Source organism: Dipodomys merriami, unplaced genomic scaffold (assembly GCF_024711535.1).
Source record: "Dipodomys merriami isolate MVZ:Mamm:240054 unplaced genomic scaffold, mDipMer1.0.p SCAF_6, whole genome shotgun sequence".
NCBI classification, from domain to species: domain Eukaryota; kingdom Metazoa; phylum Chordata; class Mammalia; order Rodentia; family Heteromyidae; genus Dipodomys; species Dipodomys merriami.
In genome coordinates, this window is record NW_027206179.1 from 2278597 (window position 1) to 2298074 (window position 19478).

A 19478-nucleotide genomic window follows, 5' to 3' on the forward strand; every position below is an offset into this window, starting at 1 on the left:
CTTCCTCTCCACACCTTCAGGACCATGATTTCATCCAAGACAGTAGGTAATGAAACTCCAGGGATGGATTCCTCTCTTGTTGAGTTGTTCACAAACTTGTGTGAAAGCAAAAAGTTGAAAACAAAAAAGCACAACCAATCAAGGGTCACTAGGGATGATTGGAATGGATGACAACAGAGGATGCCATGTGAAGGTCAAATGATCATAGAGCGCCATGGCCAGCAAAGGCCCAGTCAGAGTTATTGGAGCACCGTCAAAGATGAGGATGGGCAGGCTCACAACCTAGGGAAAAGGGAGACAGAGAAATTTGGTGAAATGACCCATTAAGGTTTTTATACCAACTGCACATGCACAAGAATCCAGAAGAGCTCAATGTATTTATTTACTGCTGCAGGTGTTACCAACATTGTCCTGGAATTCTACCATTGCAGATCAATATTCAAGGTCAATTCACTTAACCAATTAGATATTTGCACTCTGAATCTTGAACTTCTTCAGTGCTTGCATGTTTTTGACCATCAGACTGCACCTATGAATATATTGGCAGTTCATTGTTAGACAGAGATATTCTATGATCTATGTATGACTTTCTGGGAACATAACAGGCCTGCACACTGAGGATCCTGGTAGCTGTGGGTGTATGGATGGGTCTTGCTCTGCTGTGTCCCAATTATGTCCTGAGTGCTCCGGGAATTCTTGTTCCCACTTGAACAGCTGCGTGGTGCCAGCTCTGTCCATGTCTCCCTACCTGTCTTCTCTATTAGTTTCTCATACTAGAAGTGAAACCAAAGTCACAGCATAGGGTCCTGCTCTGCACAGAGTTCACCATGGTGTCTGGTTCTGCGAACTGGCTGCATATATTTATGAGGAAGGTCTTGGCAAATGTAAGTTGGAAAAGTAAGGATGCAAATGCTATTTGGTGATGGTAGCTAGCAAGACTTTGCAAGAGTATCAGTGCTTGGGCCTAGCCTGACTTTAGTTTTGAGGTAGAAATCTTTGTTGCTTCTAAACCCAGGATTATCGGTATGAGCCACCTGTGCCTTGCTCAGAGGACAAACTTTTATCCCATTCTCCTCATCTATTACTTTATTTCTGTTCAGTCTGCCTAAGAGAACAGGCCCTCCCCACTTCCTCTTCACTTGTCTGAAACCAGTAGTCACCTGTCAATCACCTGACTGGGAGTCAGCAAAGGACCCCTCAATCTGAGGTCATTTCCTCATCCACGGAGGTCACTTCCTGGACCATCCTGGTCACACCTCTGTAGGACAGTGATAAGTTCCCCAGACTCTGTGGTCACTCCCACATCCGCTGTGGTCACCTCCTCTCTCTTTTTATTTTCTTCTTTTTCCTTTTCCTCTGTCTTCTCCAGGGGCCTCCATCTCCTGAGGGTGGCCAGTTTGCCTTTTCTGGCTGAACCGTGTATCAGGTTTCCTTGCTGGAGAAGCTAACAATTTCTACTTCATTATCATTGATATCTTCTCTAGTACTCTAAGGCTTCTTCTCCCTACATTTCAAAAATAAGAGAAAAGTTGGGGATCTGTGTTGCCTCTATCTATCTGAGTGCTTTCTTTCTGTATGTCTATTTGTTTGTCTGTGTGTATTGTAAATGTGTTGTACAGAGGAATTACCATTATGTAAATCAGGTATTGAGTACATTTCTGTGTTTACAATGTTACCCAGTTTTCCCCTCCCTGTCCCATCCACAGGTTGTATTCTTCATTTTTCAAATGGTGTCCAGTATATACCACTGCTGCATTTGTCAGGTGATTAACTGAACACGATGTTCTCCACTTCCTCCCATATTCCTGACTCAAACATATAATTGCATGCTCAAGACTCCTTGTGACTGTGTGACTCAATTTACTTTTCCCATTCATGTGTTGATTGGAAAGGAGCCTGGTTCTGCAACTCAGCTTCTAAGTAGTATCATGATAAACACTCACCATATGTAAACATAGACATAACAAACACCAATATTTGTGTGTGTGTGTGTAATATGCATGTAATATTATATCTTTTGTCATATTATGTTACCAATGGTGTTATAATATTCCTTTGGCCATATCCCCATTAATGTCAGATATTATTAATTTTCTTGATAATTAATCAACTTATTTATTGCCAATTATTTTTATAATAAGCTCTATTTTGTGAAACTCAAGATGTACTCATCTGCTACTTACTTGAACATTTTGTGGGTATAAAAATCGAAGATGGGAAGTGGTGCTGTGACTGAAGTGGTAGAGTGCTAGCCTTGAGCTGAAGAGCTGAGGGACACTGCCAAGGCCCAGAATTCAAGCCCCACAACCCACCAAAAAAAATTGAAGACCGTTTTTGCTTCTGAAATCATTTTTTATCCAAATGAAACCAATTTGTTTCATCAATTCCCTTTCTCAAGACTTTCATTTACTAACTTCCCTTGGTCATGGGACTTGGACCCTGGGTCTAAGTGCTGTCTCGCAGTTTTCAGCTCAAGGAGAATGCTCTAGCCCTTGAGCCACAGAACTGCTTTTGGTTTTATGGTGGTTAATTGGAGATAATAGTCCTATGGAGTTTCCTGCCTGGGCTGGCTTTGAACCCTGATCCTCAAATCTCAACCTCCTGAGTAGCTAGGATTACAGGTATGAATCATTGGCATCTGGATTCCTTACTGAGTTTTAAAAATTACGTTTAATTAACTCTTTGAAAACATTTGATCTCAAAAAGATATTTTTTTAAATTAAATTTATTTTTTTTGGGTGAACATACTGTACAGAGGGGTTACAATTACATGGGCAGGATAATGCATACATTTCTTATCAAGCATTGCAGCCTCCTTCTTTGTTTACTCTTGACATCCCTTCCCAGCCTCCACCCTACCCCCTCAATCCTCCCCCCTTCCCCCCTTCCCCCCCACCAACGTTGTAAAGCTCGTTTTGGACATGACAACTTGTACTTCTCATTGTTGCAACAGGTACACCTGTATCCTTAAATGACTTGTTCTTCCCCATCTCCTCCACAAGTTATACTGACATCAAATATAGTGAAAGCAGGGGTTATACTGTGGGGGATGGACATACAAAGTAACAAAGAGATAATCTTATAAATGCATTAGAAACAAATGCATGAAATAAAAAGCATTAAAATACATATCCAAGGGTTCATTTGCCTAACATCACATTATCTGATCTTTTCCGCTTGACTCATACATATACTAGATATTGCAAATAAGGGAAACCATGGGACCTATGTTTCATTGGGCCTGGATTACTTCACTTAATATAATTTTTCCCTAGTTTTAACATTTCCTAACAAATGGGGCAATGTCATTCTTTCTGATGGAGGCATAGAATTCCATTGTGTATATATACCACATTTTCTTGATCCATTCATCTACTGAGGGGCATCTGGGTTGGTTCCATATCTTAGCTATGGTAAATAATGCTGCAATAAACATAGTTGTGCTGGTAGCTTCAGTGTGGTCTTGTTTGTTAATTGGGGTAAATACCCAAAAGTGGTATTGCTGGGTCATAGGGGAGCTCTATGTGAAGTCATTTCAGGAACCTCTATACTGCTTTCCAAAGTGGTTGAACAAGTTTACACTCCCACCAACAATGAAGTAAGGTTCCCTTCTGTCCACATCCCCTCCAGCATCTGTTGTTGTTAGAGTTCTTGATTATAGCCATTCTAACTGGGGTGAGGTGGTATCTCAATGTTGTTTTGATTTACATTTCTATTACGGCTAGGGAGGTTGAACTGTTCTTCATGTGTCTATTGGCCATCCTTCTTTCTTCTTTAGAGAAGTTTCTCTTCAAGTCTTTAGCCCACTTATTTATTGGGCAGTTGTTTCTTTGAGGATTTGTTGTTGGAGGATTTAATTTTTTGAGTTCCAAGTATATTTTAGATATGAGACCCTTGTCCGTTGTATGGCTATTGAAAATCTTCTCCCAATCTGTGGGCTTTCTATTCGTCTTGCTAGCTATGTCATTTGCCATGCAGAAGCTCTGCAACTTCATGCAATCCCATTTGTCCAACCTTTCTTTGATTTGTTGTGTTTCCGGGTCTCTATTCAGAAAATTTCGGCCTGAGCCAAAGAGACCTAGGGTTTCTCCTATTCCATCCTGTAATGTTTTCAGAGTGTCTGATTTGATTTCGAGGTCTTTGATCCATTTGGAGTTGATTCTGGTTCAGGGTGATATATAAGCTTTAGTTTTCTACAAGTAGTTAACCAATTTTGCCATCACCATTTACTGAAGAGGCTGTCTTTCTTCTATTCTATTTTTTTAGCTCCCTTATCGAAGACTAGATGGCTATAGGTCTGTAGGTTCATTTCTGGATTTTCAATTCTATTCCATTGGTCCTGAGGTCTGTTCTTATGCCAATACCAAGCTGTTTTGATTACTATGGCTTTATAGTAGAGTTTGAAATTTGGTATTGATATTCCTCCAGCAGTGTTCTTTCTGTCGAGGAGCTTTTTGCTATCTGGGGTCTTTTATTGTTCCATATGAATTTTTGGATTGCCTCTTCTCTTTCCTTGAAGAATGAGGTTGGAATTTTGATAGGTATTGCATTGAATTCGTAGATAGCCTTGGGAAGTATTGCTATTTTCACGATGTTAATCTTTCCAATCCAGGAGCATGGGAGGCTTTGCCATTTTCTAAGTTCTGTTTTGATTTCCTTTTTCAAGATTTTAAAGTTTTCATCATAGAGGTCCTTCACTTCTTTAGTTAATTCCTAGGTATTTTATTTTTTGTGGGGCTATTACAAATGGTGTTGCTTTCTTAATTTCAGCCACACTTTTCTCATTGTTGGCATACAGAAAAGCCATTGATTTTTGGGGGTTAATTTTATAACCTGCTACTTTGCCAAAGTTTTGAATCAGCTTGAATAATTTGGGAGTGGAGTCTATGGGATTCTTTAAATACAAGATCATGTCATCTGCAAAGAGGGAGAGTTTTATTTCTTCTTTCCCTATTTGGATCCCCTTTATGTCTGCATCTTGTCTTATTGCTGTAGCTAGGCATTCTAATACTAGATTGAAGAGAAGTGGAGAGAGTGGGCATCCTTGTCTTGTTCCTGAGTTAAGAGGAAATGGCTTTAGTTTTTCACCTTTAAGTATAATACTGGCTGTAGGTTTGTCATATATAGCCTTTATTGTATTGAGGACTGTTCCCTGGATTCCTAATTTTTCCAAAACTTTCATCATAAAGGGGTGTTGGATCCTGTCGAATGCTTTTTCTGCATCTATTGAGATAACTATGTGGTTCTTATTCTTGCTCCTGTTGATGTGATGAATAATATTAATTGATTTGCATATATTGAACCAGCTTTGCATCCCTGAAATGAATCCTGCTTGATCGTGGTGTATGATTTTTTGGATGAATTGTTGAAGTCGATTGGCCAAAATTTTGTTGAGAAGTTTTGCATCAATATTCATCAAAGAAATGGGTCTATAGTTCTCTTTCTTTGATGAGTCCCTGCCTGGTTTTGGGATGAGGGTTATGATGGCTTCATAGAATGTGCTTGGTAGTGAATTTTCTCTTTCAATTTCATTGAAGAGTTGGAGGAGTATTGGTGTGAGCTCTGCTTTGAAGGCCTTGTAAAATTCCGCTGTGAAACCATCTGGTCCTGGACTTTTCTTAGCTGGGAGGTCTCTTATTGCTGTTTCTATTTCAATGCTTGATATGGACCTGTTAAGGTGGTTTAACTCATCTTGGTTTAGTTTTGGCATGTCAATATTTGCTAGGAAAAGGTCCATTTCTGTCAAGTTCTCAAACTTATTAGCATAAAGTTTTGTGAAGTATTCCCTTATAATGTTCTGAATCTTGGTTGTTTCCGTGGTGATGTTTCCATTCTCAACTCTCAGTTTATTTATTTGGGTGTGTTCTCTTCTTTTTCTGATAAGATTTGCTAAGGGTCTGTCAATTTTGTTAAGTTTTTCGAAGAACCAACTCTTTGTTTTGTTGATTCTTTCTACAGTTTTTTTGGATTCTAATTCATTTAATTCTGATTTAATTTTAATTATTTCTCTCTGTCTAATGGATTGGGGTTTATCTTGCTGCTCTTTTTCAAGGAGGTTTGGCTGTGTCATTAAATTGTTGGTTTCAGATCTCCCCAATTTGTTGATGTAGGAGCTCAGAGCTATAAAGTTGCCTCTGAGTACTGCCTTTGCTGTGTCCCAGAGGAACTGGTAATTGGTGTGCTCATTTTTGTTGAATAGCATGAACATTTGCATTTCCTTTCTAATCTCTTCCATGACCCACTCATGATTCAGCAGTGTGTTGTTTAGCCTCCACGTGATACCGGACTTTCTTTGGTGGCTTTTGGTGTTGAGTTCTAATTTTATTCCCTTGTGGTCAGAGAGAATGCAAGGTATAACTTCAATGTTTCTGAATTTAGACAAGTTTGTTTTGTGGCCTAAAATGTGGTCTATTTTAGAAAATGTTCCATGTGCTGCTGAGAAAATCGTGTATTCTGATGCTGCTGGGTGAAATGTTCGATAGATGTCTGTTAAGTCTAGTTGATCTATGCAGCTGTTTAGATCTGTGGTTTCTCTGTAGAGTTTTTGCCGGGTTGATCTATCTAGTGGGGAGAGTGGTGTGTTAAAATCCCCAACAATTAATGTCTTTGGATCTATATGGGATTTGAGGGAAAGTAGTGTTTCTCGGATAAATTTGGGTGCTCCATTGTTTGGTGAATAGATATTTAGAACTGTAATATCCTCCTGAAGGAGAGATACCTTAATTAGTATGTAGGGACCTTCTTTATCTCTTCTCACAAATTTTAATTTGAAGTCCATTTTTTCTGATATTAGGATTGCAACTCCCGCCTGTTTATGGGGGCCGTTTGCTTGGTAGATTTTGTTCCAGCCATTCACATTGAAAAATAATCACAACAGCAGGAAGAGGATGGTCATTGTCAGTGTCACAGTCCTGATGAGTAGCCAACAACCACTTGCAGTGGTGGGAGTGAATATTTGCATATCCGTTTGTGTTTTTTGGTCAGTTGTGGGGCTTGAACTCTGGGCCTGGGCATTGTCCTTCAGCTCTTAAACTCAAGGCAAGCATTCTACCACTTGAACTACAGAGCCATGTCCAGTTTTCTGTTGGTTTCTTGGAGATAGGAGTCTCACGGTCTTTCCTGCCCGGGCTTTCTTTGAACTGCGATCCTCAGATCTCAGCCTCCTGAGTAGCTAGGATTACAGGCATGAGCCACCAGTGCCTGGTTAGCTTATCCCACTTTTAATATCATCTCTCATGTTCCAAGATGTTTGTAGAATTGTATGGATCAGGATCAGAGCTGGGCTCATTCTTTGCTCTCTTATAAACTCTCCTTTTATCGCTTCCAACAAAGATAATGTGGATATCCCACCCAATTTGGGAATTTTTTTCTTTGAGGCCATTCAGTATGTGAGGCTCATAATACCACCTCTGTTCTCCACTTCTTCAACCTATTGAGGACAGGTTCATGGTGGACTTAGCTCAAATCTACCCTCCTCTTCCATACTCACCTGTGGAAGCTTGTAGAGATGCAGAAGTGTCTAGATTGGGACAGATGTGTTTGAAGTTCCTATGAGTACTGCTAAAACTTTAGGGCGTTTTTATTTTTCCCGGACAGCAAGGCCAGTGGATTCTCTAACACATCAGTTGCTACATAATGTGAAATATAGATCTCAAACCCTAGGTTCATGTTGGGTAACAGATGGGGATTGTGGTGATTTCCTCAACTGTGAGGGTCAGGGACAGAACTAATTGGTATTTCCTTAGTTGAACCTGCACAGAGGTCACAGAGATTCAGGTATGTAAACATGTATTACAAAGGATTAAGTTAAAATCTCAATACTTTGTTGAATTGAATGTTTTTCTCTACACACAGTAATATGTTTGGACCCTGTCTTCAAAGAGGATGAAATTAGAATTTGGATTGTTAGGAAGATAGTGAGAATTGGGAGAGTTCCTGAACCAGGATTTGATCAATGAACACTAGATTGCTATTCTGAGATAGAGAGGGAGTGAGCTGGCTTTTCCTGTCTGTCATTTGTTGATACATGAAAAGCACTAGTATCTGGGCCATAGAACTTGGCTAGTTCCCACACCAAGTCATTGAGTACCTTGAGGTAGGTCTGTGTATGAAGTGTATGAAGATTAGGTCTGTATAAGAAGTAAATGAAGGAATGTTTAAGAGATACTAGTTGGCAAAAACAGCAATTAGAGCCGGGTGCCAGTGGCTCAAGCCTGTAATCCTAGGAACTCAGAAGGCTGAGATCTAAGGATCATGGTTCAAAGTCAGCGGGGGCAGAAAAGCCCATGAGACTCTAATCTCCAATAAACCACTAGAAACCCTTAAGTGCTGCTGTGGCTCACGTGGTAGAGTGCTTGCCTTGAGCTGAAGAGCACAGGGACAATGCCCAGGACCAGAGTTTAAGCCACACTACTGCCAATAATAATATTAATAATAATAATAATAATCATCATCATCATCATCATCATCACCAATAAGTACATTCTCTGAGGAAGAAGACAGTCTCCTGGAACAAAAAGTCTGTCCTGGTGGTGAGGCATCCTGGGGATGAGTAATCATCCTGATGCCAGTGGAAAACTGCATACATAAGAGGGATGGTGTCAGATCCTAAAGGGAATCAATTTGCTTGTCCTTTCAAAACTAAGCACAGCTGGGAGGTCAAAAGAAAATAGTTGAAAAGTATGTCTATTTGATGCCCATATCTGCTTTCCTTCTAACTGGGCAGGAATTTATATGTATTACCTGTTATTTTTTTTAAAAAAAATTTATTGTAAAGATACTATACAGAGGGTTACAGTTACAAGAGTAAGGTAATGAGTACACTTCCTATTGAGCATTGTTACCCCCTCCATTGTTTTCCCCCTACTATCCCTTCCCTCCCTACCTTCCCCGAGATTCTCTTTTTTTTAAATTGTGATTAAGTGATTACATAATTTCCCAAATTTCACAGTATTGTGGAATAATGATGCTCATTTAAAATCACAAGTTCATTCTAACTTTCCTGGAGCAAATTGTCTATCACGGTCTATGACATATAATGGTGTACACATATACACCGTACATGTGATCAGCAACATGGGGTTATTTAGTAGTGGTTCCACCAGATGAGTGGAAGTTCTTTGTTTCTTAACTGCTGTTAATTTTGTCATATTACCTAACATTTTGGATTTAACATGCCACGCCGACTCCAGTGGAGTCTGCTTAGCATGGGAAACCATCTATCAGACCAAGATAGGGGCTTCAGAGACCTATCTCTGAGTTTTGGGACTTCACCGAAGTCTACCTCAGAGAATGGGGCTTTACAGAAACCTATCTCCAAGTTTTGGGACTTCACCGAAGTCTACCTTGGAGAATAGGGCTTCTAAGAGGCCTACTCCTGGAAAAAGGCTGGCAAACCCCTGGGAAAGATGTGTTTCTGCCTTTCTTTTCCTCACTGTATAAGAGTGCCTATTAATCTTTTAGTGTTCTGCTGTTCATTGTACTTACTCATTGTCAACATTCCTTTAGTCAAAGCTCTTTCTTAAGAGTGTTGACGACTCTAATATCTGATGAGTGTCTTAAAAATATGACTAACTCACCAGAGTTAAGTGCTACCCTGAAACCCCTCTTATGGAGGCTAGTAGACAAGTCACAAGCAAATATGAAAGTATTGGGGGTTTCACGAAGTCATTTCAGCAGAAGGAATTGTCTGTAAGAGAGTTGCAAGAAGCTATAGGCGCGGCTAGAACAGAAAGAATGTATGGCAATTGCTGAGATAACTACTTAGGAGAAAGAACTTCCTGTTACTCTCTTTCATTTACTAAGAGACTTGCTAGATCTAGGCCTCCGTGACCTTACTATTAAAGAAGGAACAGGAAAGATCTTATGGGACAATTAAAGCCTCTATAGAAATAAGGTAATGGTTAGATGGTGACAAACGTCAAAACCCATTATATTTCTTAGAGATAAGCCGGAAACAAGTGCCTTTCAGGCAACCAGCTGTTGACCACCCAAGAATGAAGCCATGCAGCAAGATTGTGTAACCTTTTGCCCTTTCTTATGGAGACTTTTTGCTATAAAAGTTTGTTATCCTCTGCATTAAATCACACTCAGCACTCAGCATCCACTCCTCTTGTGTGTGAGTTGTCTGTTTGCCATCTCCCCATCCTATTCCAGCTTCCTCCCCTAGGTATCCTCCGTTGTCCCGACAGAACCCGGTCCGCGGCATAACATCCACTTATCAGGGAGACCATGTACCGTCTGACTGTTTCGTGTTTCACTGGAGATGAGTCTCATGGACTGTCTTGTGCAGGATGTCTTCAAACCAATATCCTCGGATCTCAGCCCCCTGAGTAGCTAAGATTAGAGGCATGAGCCACTGGTGCCAGACACCACATACTCTTATAAAATAAAGCACACCTGCATCTTGAATACACATTTTTTCTAACTTGGGGAGGGGAAGGGAAATAACAAAATGCTGAAATAAGGATACAAGCACACCTACTGTAGCAATGAGATGTACAAAACACTATGTTGAAAATGAACTTTACAACTTCGGGTGGGGGAGGAGTTGGGGAAGTAGGGAGGGAAGAGATGGTAGGGTAAAAACAAAGGAGGGGGTAACAATGCTTGATAGGAAATGTACTCATTACCTTACTCATGTAATTGTAACCCCTCTGTACAATATCTTTACAATAAAATATATATTTAAAAAATAAAGTACAGTCTTTCCTTTCTGAGGAAAAAACAGTCATTCTATTTAAATAATGTTAATAAACCTTCAAATATGCCTGATCTTTTTAGAATACATTCATACAATTCCCCCAAATAGAGAGTGTTTATAAACACTCTGTAAGAACCAGACTGTATTTTCTGAACACTACACTAAACAGTTAACTCCTGAATCTCTATGTATATTCTTTTGAGGAACCTCATACTGCATTCCAGAGGGGTTGAAAAAGAACAAAAACAAAGCCACACTAAAGCCACCAACACAACCATGTTTATTGCAACATTGTTTACCATAGCCAAGATATGGAATGAATTCAGAGGCCCCTCAGTGCATGAATTGATCAAGAAAATGTGATACACACACATACACAATTAAATTCTACTGATACATCAGAAATAGAAATAGAAAGATGGGAAAATAATTATATTAAAAAATTGAAGCCAGACCCAAAGTAACATAGGCTGCATGGTTTCCCTCATTTGTGGTAACTAGAATAAGCCTACAAGTGAACACACTGGGAATGATAAATTATACAGGTGTCTAGGCATTCATGCAGTGAGATCAGAGGAAGGTATTCTTAGGAGAGGATCACAAAGATGCAATATGTGCATCTGACCATAAAATAATATTTTTCAAAATGAACTCCAGGAAATAGAAACAAGTTTTTTCTTCTTTGTTGCTGTTTTTGTTTTCTTTCCTTTGTCATATTGTTTATTTATCTGTCTTTGGTAGGGCATAGGGGAGAGACAGAGAAATGATGGGATGAAAGTTGAACAAATGCAGCAGTGATACTCACGAGACACTAGGTTGAAAAAGAACTGGTAGGTGGGAACAGGAGGAAAAATCTGGGTGAGACCCAGGGAAGGAGTGGCATGGTTCACAAAGAAATGCACTCTTTATCTGACTTACATAAATTTCACCCCTCTGTACATCACCTTTACAATAACAATAATTTTTTCTTAAAAAGAATTAAATCCAGGCATTGGCAGCTCACACCTGTAATCCTAGCACTCTCTCTCTCTGTCTGTCTGTCTGTCTCTCTCTTTCTGTCTGTCTGTCTGTCTCTCTCTCTATGTGTGTGTGTGTGTGTGTGTGTGTGTGTGCATATATATATATATATATATATATATATATATATATATATATATATATGTATATTTCTCTAATCCTCACCAGCACCAAGAACATATTCTTGACCATCCTCATAGTTTTATATCCATAAGCTCTATTTGTCCATCCAGACTTTTATATTGTTGCTCCTTATGAGGAAATAATATTTCTAAAAGTCTCTTAGAGTCTCTGATAGTCTCGATCTTACTCAGTACTTACTGTGAGGAGCTACTCTTCTGCTGCTACATAACAAAGAGATCTAAAGACTCTCCCAGGTCTGAGGTCCAGTGGATGCTCCAATTCTATCCTCAAGATTGATATGAGCAGATTGATGTCATTTAGCATATCCAGGAACTAAAAAAAGAAGTTTGGAGATTAACATGAAGCCAAGTGAACTGGAGACACCCAAATGAACAAGGGAAAGGACAGCTGATTACTGAATTTTATATGCCATTGGAAGCTCAACATACATTACTGGGAATGAGCAAAATTGGTCCAAGTTATCCCAATCTCTAAAGGACTTCTTCACATGAGTAGAGCAATAAGAAAAGGAAAAATGGTCTAGGGATGGATAGCTCATAATCCAAGCTATTTACTATGCTGAGATTTGAGAATCACCATTTGAGGCCAGGCCAGGCAGGAAATTCTGTGAGACTCTTATCTTCAATCAACCACCAAAAAGCAGAAGTAGAGATGTAGCTCACGTTGTAGAGTGCCATCCTTGAATGAAAAAGCTCAGGGATAGGTCACAGGCCCTGAGTTCAAGCCCTAGGACCAATACAAAACGGGAGAGGAGAAGAAGGGGAAAATGAATGTCCACAAGAGGATTTGAGCTCTTCTGTAAGTAAAGCCTATCTTTCATTTCCAAATTTAGTTTAGTGATCCATCTTTCTTTTTTACCCATTTCCACTTCAGCAACTATATGCAAGAAAAACTGACTGTATCAAATATATCCAGTACACACACCCTCTAGATTAATTACTACCAGCACACTGTATCTCCAGAAGCTTTTCTGTTTTCTAAACTGAAGGGTATACACTTTAAGAAAAATAAAAAGAATTCCTTCGTTCTAATTTAGAATAATATATTGTCAATATGTTCCCTCATCATTGGCTGGATGTCATTGGCATTTTGATAATGTCTTTTTTTCATATTTAATTGATTAATTTCATCTTTTTTTTATTAGTTTGACAATAGTTTTATCAATCTTTTGTGTCTTTCCAAAGAGCCAAATCTTGATGTCATTCTATGTATTATTCTTTTTTCTTCCTTTTTATTAATTTCTACTCTGAACTTTATTTCTTCCATCTACTTCCATCTACTTCCTGATTTAAGGATAGGGCTGTGCTTATGTCTGTTTCTCTCAAATGTTAAGGTATATCATTAGCTTATATCCTATATGATATTTTAACTAGTAAAATTATATCCATAAACAAACAATAAAATTGTATTCCCTTATCTGGACACCAATGATCTGTGTCTGTAATTCTACTTATGCAGAGATGCTGAGATCTGAGGATCACAGTTGGTAGCCAGCCTGGGACAGGAAAGTCCATAAGCCTCTCCCCCGCCCCTTTTTGTTAGTCAAGGGACTTAAACTCTGGGCTTGGGCACTGTCCCTCAGCTCTTCAGCTCAAGGCGAGTATTCTACCACTTGATCCACAGTGCCACTTCTGGTTTTCTTGTGGTTTATTGGATAAAAGAGTCTCACAAACTTTTCTGCCTGGGCTGGCTTTGAACCACAATCCTCAGATATCAGCCTCCTAAGTAGCTAAAATTACAGGTGTGAGCCACCAGCACCCAGCATTCCATGGGACTCATCTCCAATGAACCACCAAACAGCCAGAAGTAGAGGTGTGATAGAACATAGCTTTGAGCCCAAAAAGCTCATAGGGTCAGAACTCAGGCCCTGAGATCAAGCCGCAGGACCAGAACACACACACACACACACACACACACACACACACACACACACACACACACACACACACACACACACACACACATCACTGCATTTCCCTAGTGCGCATAAAACGAAACCCATGCATGGCCCCAAGATTTCTTTGGGGTGTTCCCTCAGATTTTGGGAGATTTTGCTTTTCTTGATATTCTATTTTCTACAATGGTCCCTCTCCTCAAATTCACTCACATTTGGTCTTCCTACTTCAAAGACACTAGCATTCTCCAAGTCTGCAGTAATAGTTAAATTGCCAAAGTCACTAAGGACAATTCTATTCTTCAATATGCTTGATGGCTCATTAGTAGAGCCACAAAGTACTGTAGCTGCTCTTCTTGATATGGTGATGGATTATTTCTCATGCATTTCATTTTGGCTACAAATGGGATCCTGAAAGTCAAGGTTGTTGGGAGTCTTGTGGCATTAAAATATGTCATGCAGGCAGAAGCATCTACTTTGAAATTGAATTTTTGTGGTGCCAGTCCTGAGGCTTGAACTCAGGGATTGAGCACTGTCCCTGAGCTTTTCTGCTCAATGCTACTGCTCTACCATTAGAGTAACAGTTTCACTTCCAGCTTTTTAAATTTCTGGTGCCTAATTGGAGATAAGAGTCTCATGGATTTTCCTACCAGGGCTAGCTTTGAACTGTGATCCTCAGATCTCAGCCTCTTGAGTAGCTAGGATTACAGGTGTGTGACACTGGCACCCAGCCTGAAATGAAAATGGGAGACTGTATTGTTTGATAAGCAGATACAGGAACGTGTTTTCAGAATGAGTCAGGAACTTAAAAATCTCCAGGGCACTGATCATCTTAGCTACAAATGGTCAAACATAGCAGATAAATAAAATAATTAGAGAAAACAAATATATGTGTCTTTAGGGAGAGGTGGCTGGCAGGACATTTTTCTTTCTCCTCTATACTTCAAGAAAAGAATAATTAATTGAATGAGGACCTCTGAGAGTTAATTTCTGAATGTCTTGAATATTTTAGGTAAGTTCCCATTATCCCAGAGGAAAAACACTGGACCTCTTAGGGTTAGGGATTTTCTATGTGAAATATTTCCCTGAGTTTTTTTTTTTCTTTTTTGTGAAAAGTCACTCTGGGAGAATGAGATGGGTCAGATAGGGTTCCATGCTGCTCTCTGAGAGTGATGTCTTTTAACTGCAAGAATTTATTTAGAAACAAATAAAAATTAACCTGAGTCCATTCAGGGACTCAGGTTCCCTAAGTATTGTACCCAGATTAGCAGGACGAGCCTCATCTGGGGGCTTATTAAACAGGAGACTCCTTGGCTCTTTCCCCAGATCTATTGAGACTGAAACTCCTGGGGTCAGACTCAGACTTTCATATTTAATGAGCTCTTCAGGAAAGTCATTTCTACAGGGTTGAGGTTTGGAAACATCTAACACTAAGGGATTTGTTATAATGAGTGATGAGGGACCCACAAAGGGCTGCCTCTGTCAGGTTTCAGGGCTCTCTGCCTCCCTCCAAATGCTCATGGGCCCATCTAAAGAAATAATGATGTGTTCATTTTGGAATTCATTTTAAAAAACAGTCTGAATGTATGTCAATGGCTTTTGGGAACAATGCTTTGCGTATTTATCAGCTGCCATTTCTTAATGCTTCTATGTCTGGTAGAAGGTTATCCCCAATGTGAAAATCCAATTATTTATCACTTAAAAAAAGCATCTTGGTGTTTCTCATTTGAGAGTGTGCATGAATCTTCTATTTCTGCATTCACATTGGCATTTGCAGGTGGCATTAAAAATTATACACATGCATTTTGATTTCTAATTGAGTGAGGTAGGTATATTTACATGAGAAATGAATGCATGTTTATGTCCTAAGTGTGATCACATTTAAATTCCTGGGAGAAAAATTATTGATTTTTTGTTGGTCATTGGACATGAACTCAGGGCTTGGATGCTGTCCTTGAGCTTTTTTCTCTCAATGTTAGCACTCTACAACTTTGAGCCACAATGCCCCTTCTGGTTTTCTGGTGGTTAAGTGGAAATAAGAATCTCATGGACCTTCCTGCCTTGGCTGGTGATTTTTTTCTTATATTTGTTTTTAACAATATAAGACAGCCTTACCATTCAACTCAGCTTGACTAACTTTTATTTATTTATTTTATTTATTTTAATATTTTGAAACACTATATTGTATATAATGTAGCTCTCTATATAAGATATAGAGCATATAATATATTATAATTATATCATATACTTTATTATGTTTATAAGATATATAAATCCTATGATAAATTATAAAATATAACAGTCATTTTATATGATAAAAGTAATTTCTGTTACTCGCTTTTCTATTATAAAATGATTATGTTAATTTCTAATTCAAATATAATATATAGAACATCATATATCATATTCTATAGACTATGTATTACTATATAATACCTTTTATATATCATACATATACACTCCATACTGCATATTATATTTCATACATTATATACAGTATTTTACATTATATTCTACATACAAAGTACTATGTATTAAATATTATATCACAGGTGTGAATGCAAATGTGAGCCATTGGTACTCAGGTATTGTCTTTTAAAGGAGGAGTCAGGAGAAGATGGCAGATTAGAAGCACCAACACTTTTCTCCCCATGAATTTGAAGAATCAATATACCTCTGTACAGTATGTTCTCAAATAAAATAAAATAAAATTTAAAAAAAATTAAAAAAAAAGAGTCAATATACACAGGAAAGATATTAGAACTATGGCTCAAGTGTTAGAATGCTAGCCTTGAGCAGAAAAGCTCAGGGACAGAGCCCAAACCCCCAGTTCCAGCCCCATGGCCAGCTCAAAAATAAAAAAGAAAGAAAAACAGGAAAGACTATAATGTAAGGAAAGAAAGAGAGGAAGAGCATTGGGAACCATAAAGGTGGTAGACAGACAGGAGAAAAGCATAGAGAAACAGGAACAATATTTTTCAGAGTACAGATACTCTGCATTCATTAAAATAAATTCAATCAAGTATATTGCATATGTTAATAAAAATGTACAATCATCTGTTAATATGTAAAGTTTCATATCATGTATTGTATATGTATTATCTTTAAGTAAATGTACAGGGACTTCAATTCAAGAAGTCAGTGTAGCTGGGCACTGGTGGCTCAGGTCGTAATCCCAGCTACTCAGGAGGCTGAGATCTGAGGATCGCAGTTCAAAGACAGCCCCGGCAAGAAAGTCTGTGAGAATCTTATCTCCAATGAACCTCCAGAAAACCAGAAGTGGCGCTGTGGTTCAAGTGGTAGAGTGCTTGTCTTGAGCTGACTAGCTGAGGGACATTGCCCAGATCCAGCGTTCAAGACCCAAAACCGACAAAAAGAAAAAAAAAAAAGAAGTCAGTGTATGAGTACAAAGCATGTCCACCCAAGTCACTCCTTCTATTTTTCTCCTCCATGTCTCCAAACCTCACCCCTCCCCTCAAGTTATCTGGTTCCATTTTCACACGTGTACCTTGAATATTATGCTTGTGTTCTCCCACCCTTTCTTTCTCTATTCATCTGCCTTGCCTCCCCTTGACCTCTGTCACCCTGACAAACCATGTTTCAGCTTCCTGCTATTCCTTTTGTTAAACTCTTTGATCATGTCTATTATTGAGAATTACTTATTAATGAATATGCAATACCTAGCTTACCCCTGACCCCATTTTTATAGCAACGGACCATGCATATTTTTCTGATAAGGGTAAATCTGAGTTAAAGGTATATATACTTCCTGAGCAAATTGTTAAACTATAAATCCTGTTTTCCAACCTACCTAGGTCATGAACTCCTTAACAGTCACTTTTGTTTAAATTAGAAGATATACACTGCCATCTCCTTGCAGCCTTGTAGTTCTCATCTCCGTATTTGAGATGAGAATGTATGTAGCTAAATGTATGTAAAATTTGTCATTTCTGCCTTTAAAAACCCTATGGAAAGAGCCCAGATTCCTTAAACTAGATGAGTAGATCCAAAGAGAATGTCGTGTATATATATACACAATAGAATTTACACAGCCTTTAGACAGAATAAAATAATGTCATTTGCAGGGAAATGAAGTAGAACAGATCATGTTAAGTGAGGTAATCCAAGCTCAGAGAGACAAGTAGTGCATGTTCTCTCTGATATGTGGAATTAGATCTAAAATGCACAGGGATATGATAAATTACACAGGATTCTACAATGACACCAAAAGAGGAAACTTAGGAGAGAAACACAAAGGCACAAGACTATGTGCCTCTTCTATTTACATGAATCTATCTATCTATCTATCTTTCTATCTATCTATCTATCTATCTATCTATCTATCTATCTATCTATCTATCTATCTATCTATCTATCTATCTATCTATCTATCTATCTATCTATCTATCTATCTATTCTATCTATCTATCTATCTATCTATCTATCTATCTATCTATCTATCTATCTAGTCTCCAAGATACGGAAACAAGAGACCTCTCTTCTTTTTTGAAAATTTTTAACTTGTATTTTTTTTTATTTTTGAGGATTCTGTCATTTTTCCTATGTATGGTATAGTCAAGTGTATATCTTTAGTTGGGGGTAGAGAACTCAGGAAAAAGAGTGAACAAGTGCAGCAACGGAACTCACTAGACACTGATGAAAGTGAACTATACAACTTGTGGGTAGAGACAGGAGGGAGGGACTGGGAGAGTGTGAGGGAACTGAAGACACTGTAGGAAAGGATTGTGTACTCATTACCTGACTCATGTAATTGTTATCCTCCTGAACAGCAGAAGTAAATTAATGATAAATTGAAAACACTTAACTTCCTCTCAGGCTGAGACATTTTTCTTGGGTGATAGCCATTCTAGGACTCTGGCTTTAATAAAAGTCCTTCAAATTGCTCAGTGAATGATGCTTGTCAGATTCAGCTAGCATAACAAATATAAATAATCATAACGAATATAGGCAGTCATAAATATAGGCCCAAGAGTGGTGTGGCAGAAACATATGGGAGTTCCACTTGTACTTTCTTGGAATATCCATGTTGATGTTCATAGTGAGCCATACTCCTTTGCATTATCATGTCACCAGCAGCACCTTTGTGTTTTCTTGTCAATTTCCACTTTAGAGTCTCTTGGTGGTGTGGGAAGCATCAAGACTTCTCTTAACTGTGCTTCATGACTGTAGTGGGGGTTTGCTTTGTGACTACAACAGGCCTTGGATGCACCTTCCTTTAGCTCTCTTATCTTCACGGATGGACTGTGGTTACCCCCAGTCTGCTTCCTTTCTTTTAAAGCCTGAAGAACAGCCAGAAGTTGGTGACTCGCACCCTTAATCCCAGATACTCAGAAGGCTGAGATCTGAGGACCACAGTTTATACCAGCCCAGGTATGCTGGAAACTGATTAAAAAACCTATAAGAGCAAACTGGAATAGCAATTACTTTGGTCATTCTAATTTTTTCCTTCGTGCACTTTGAGGCCAGTGTTAAGAACAATATTATTTTTAAGCTTTATATCCAGAAATCCATTCCTAATGTTTTAAAACCTCATTAAGTTTTAAAAAATATTTTATACTTCAGTTTTCATTTGCATTTTGAAAAGATCCCTTGAAATCTTGAGGCCAAGTGTCAGTCATTGTCTCTTGGCAGCTTGTTTTAAAACAGATATACATTAAAACTTTAAAACTCAAATGACAATTTTTTAATGCAAGAATTATA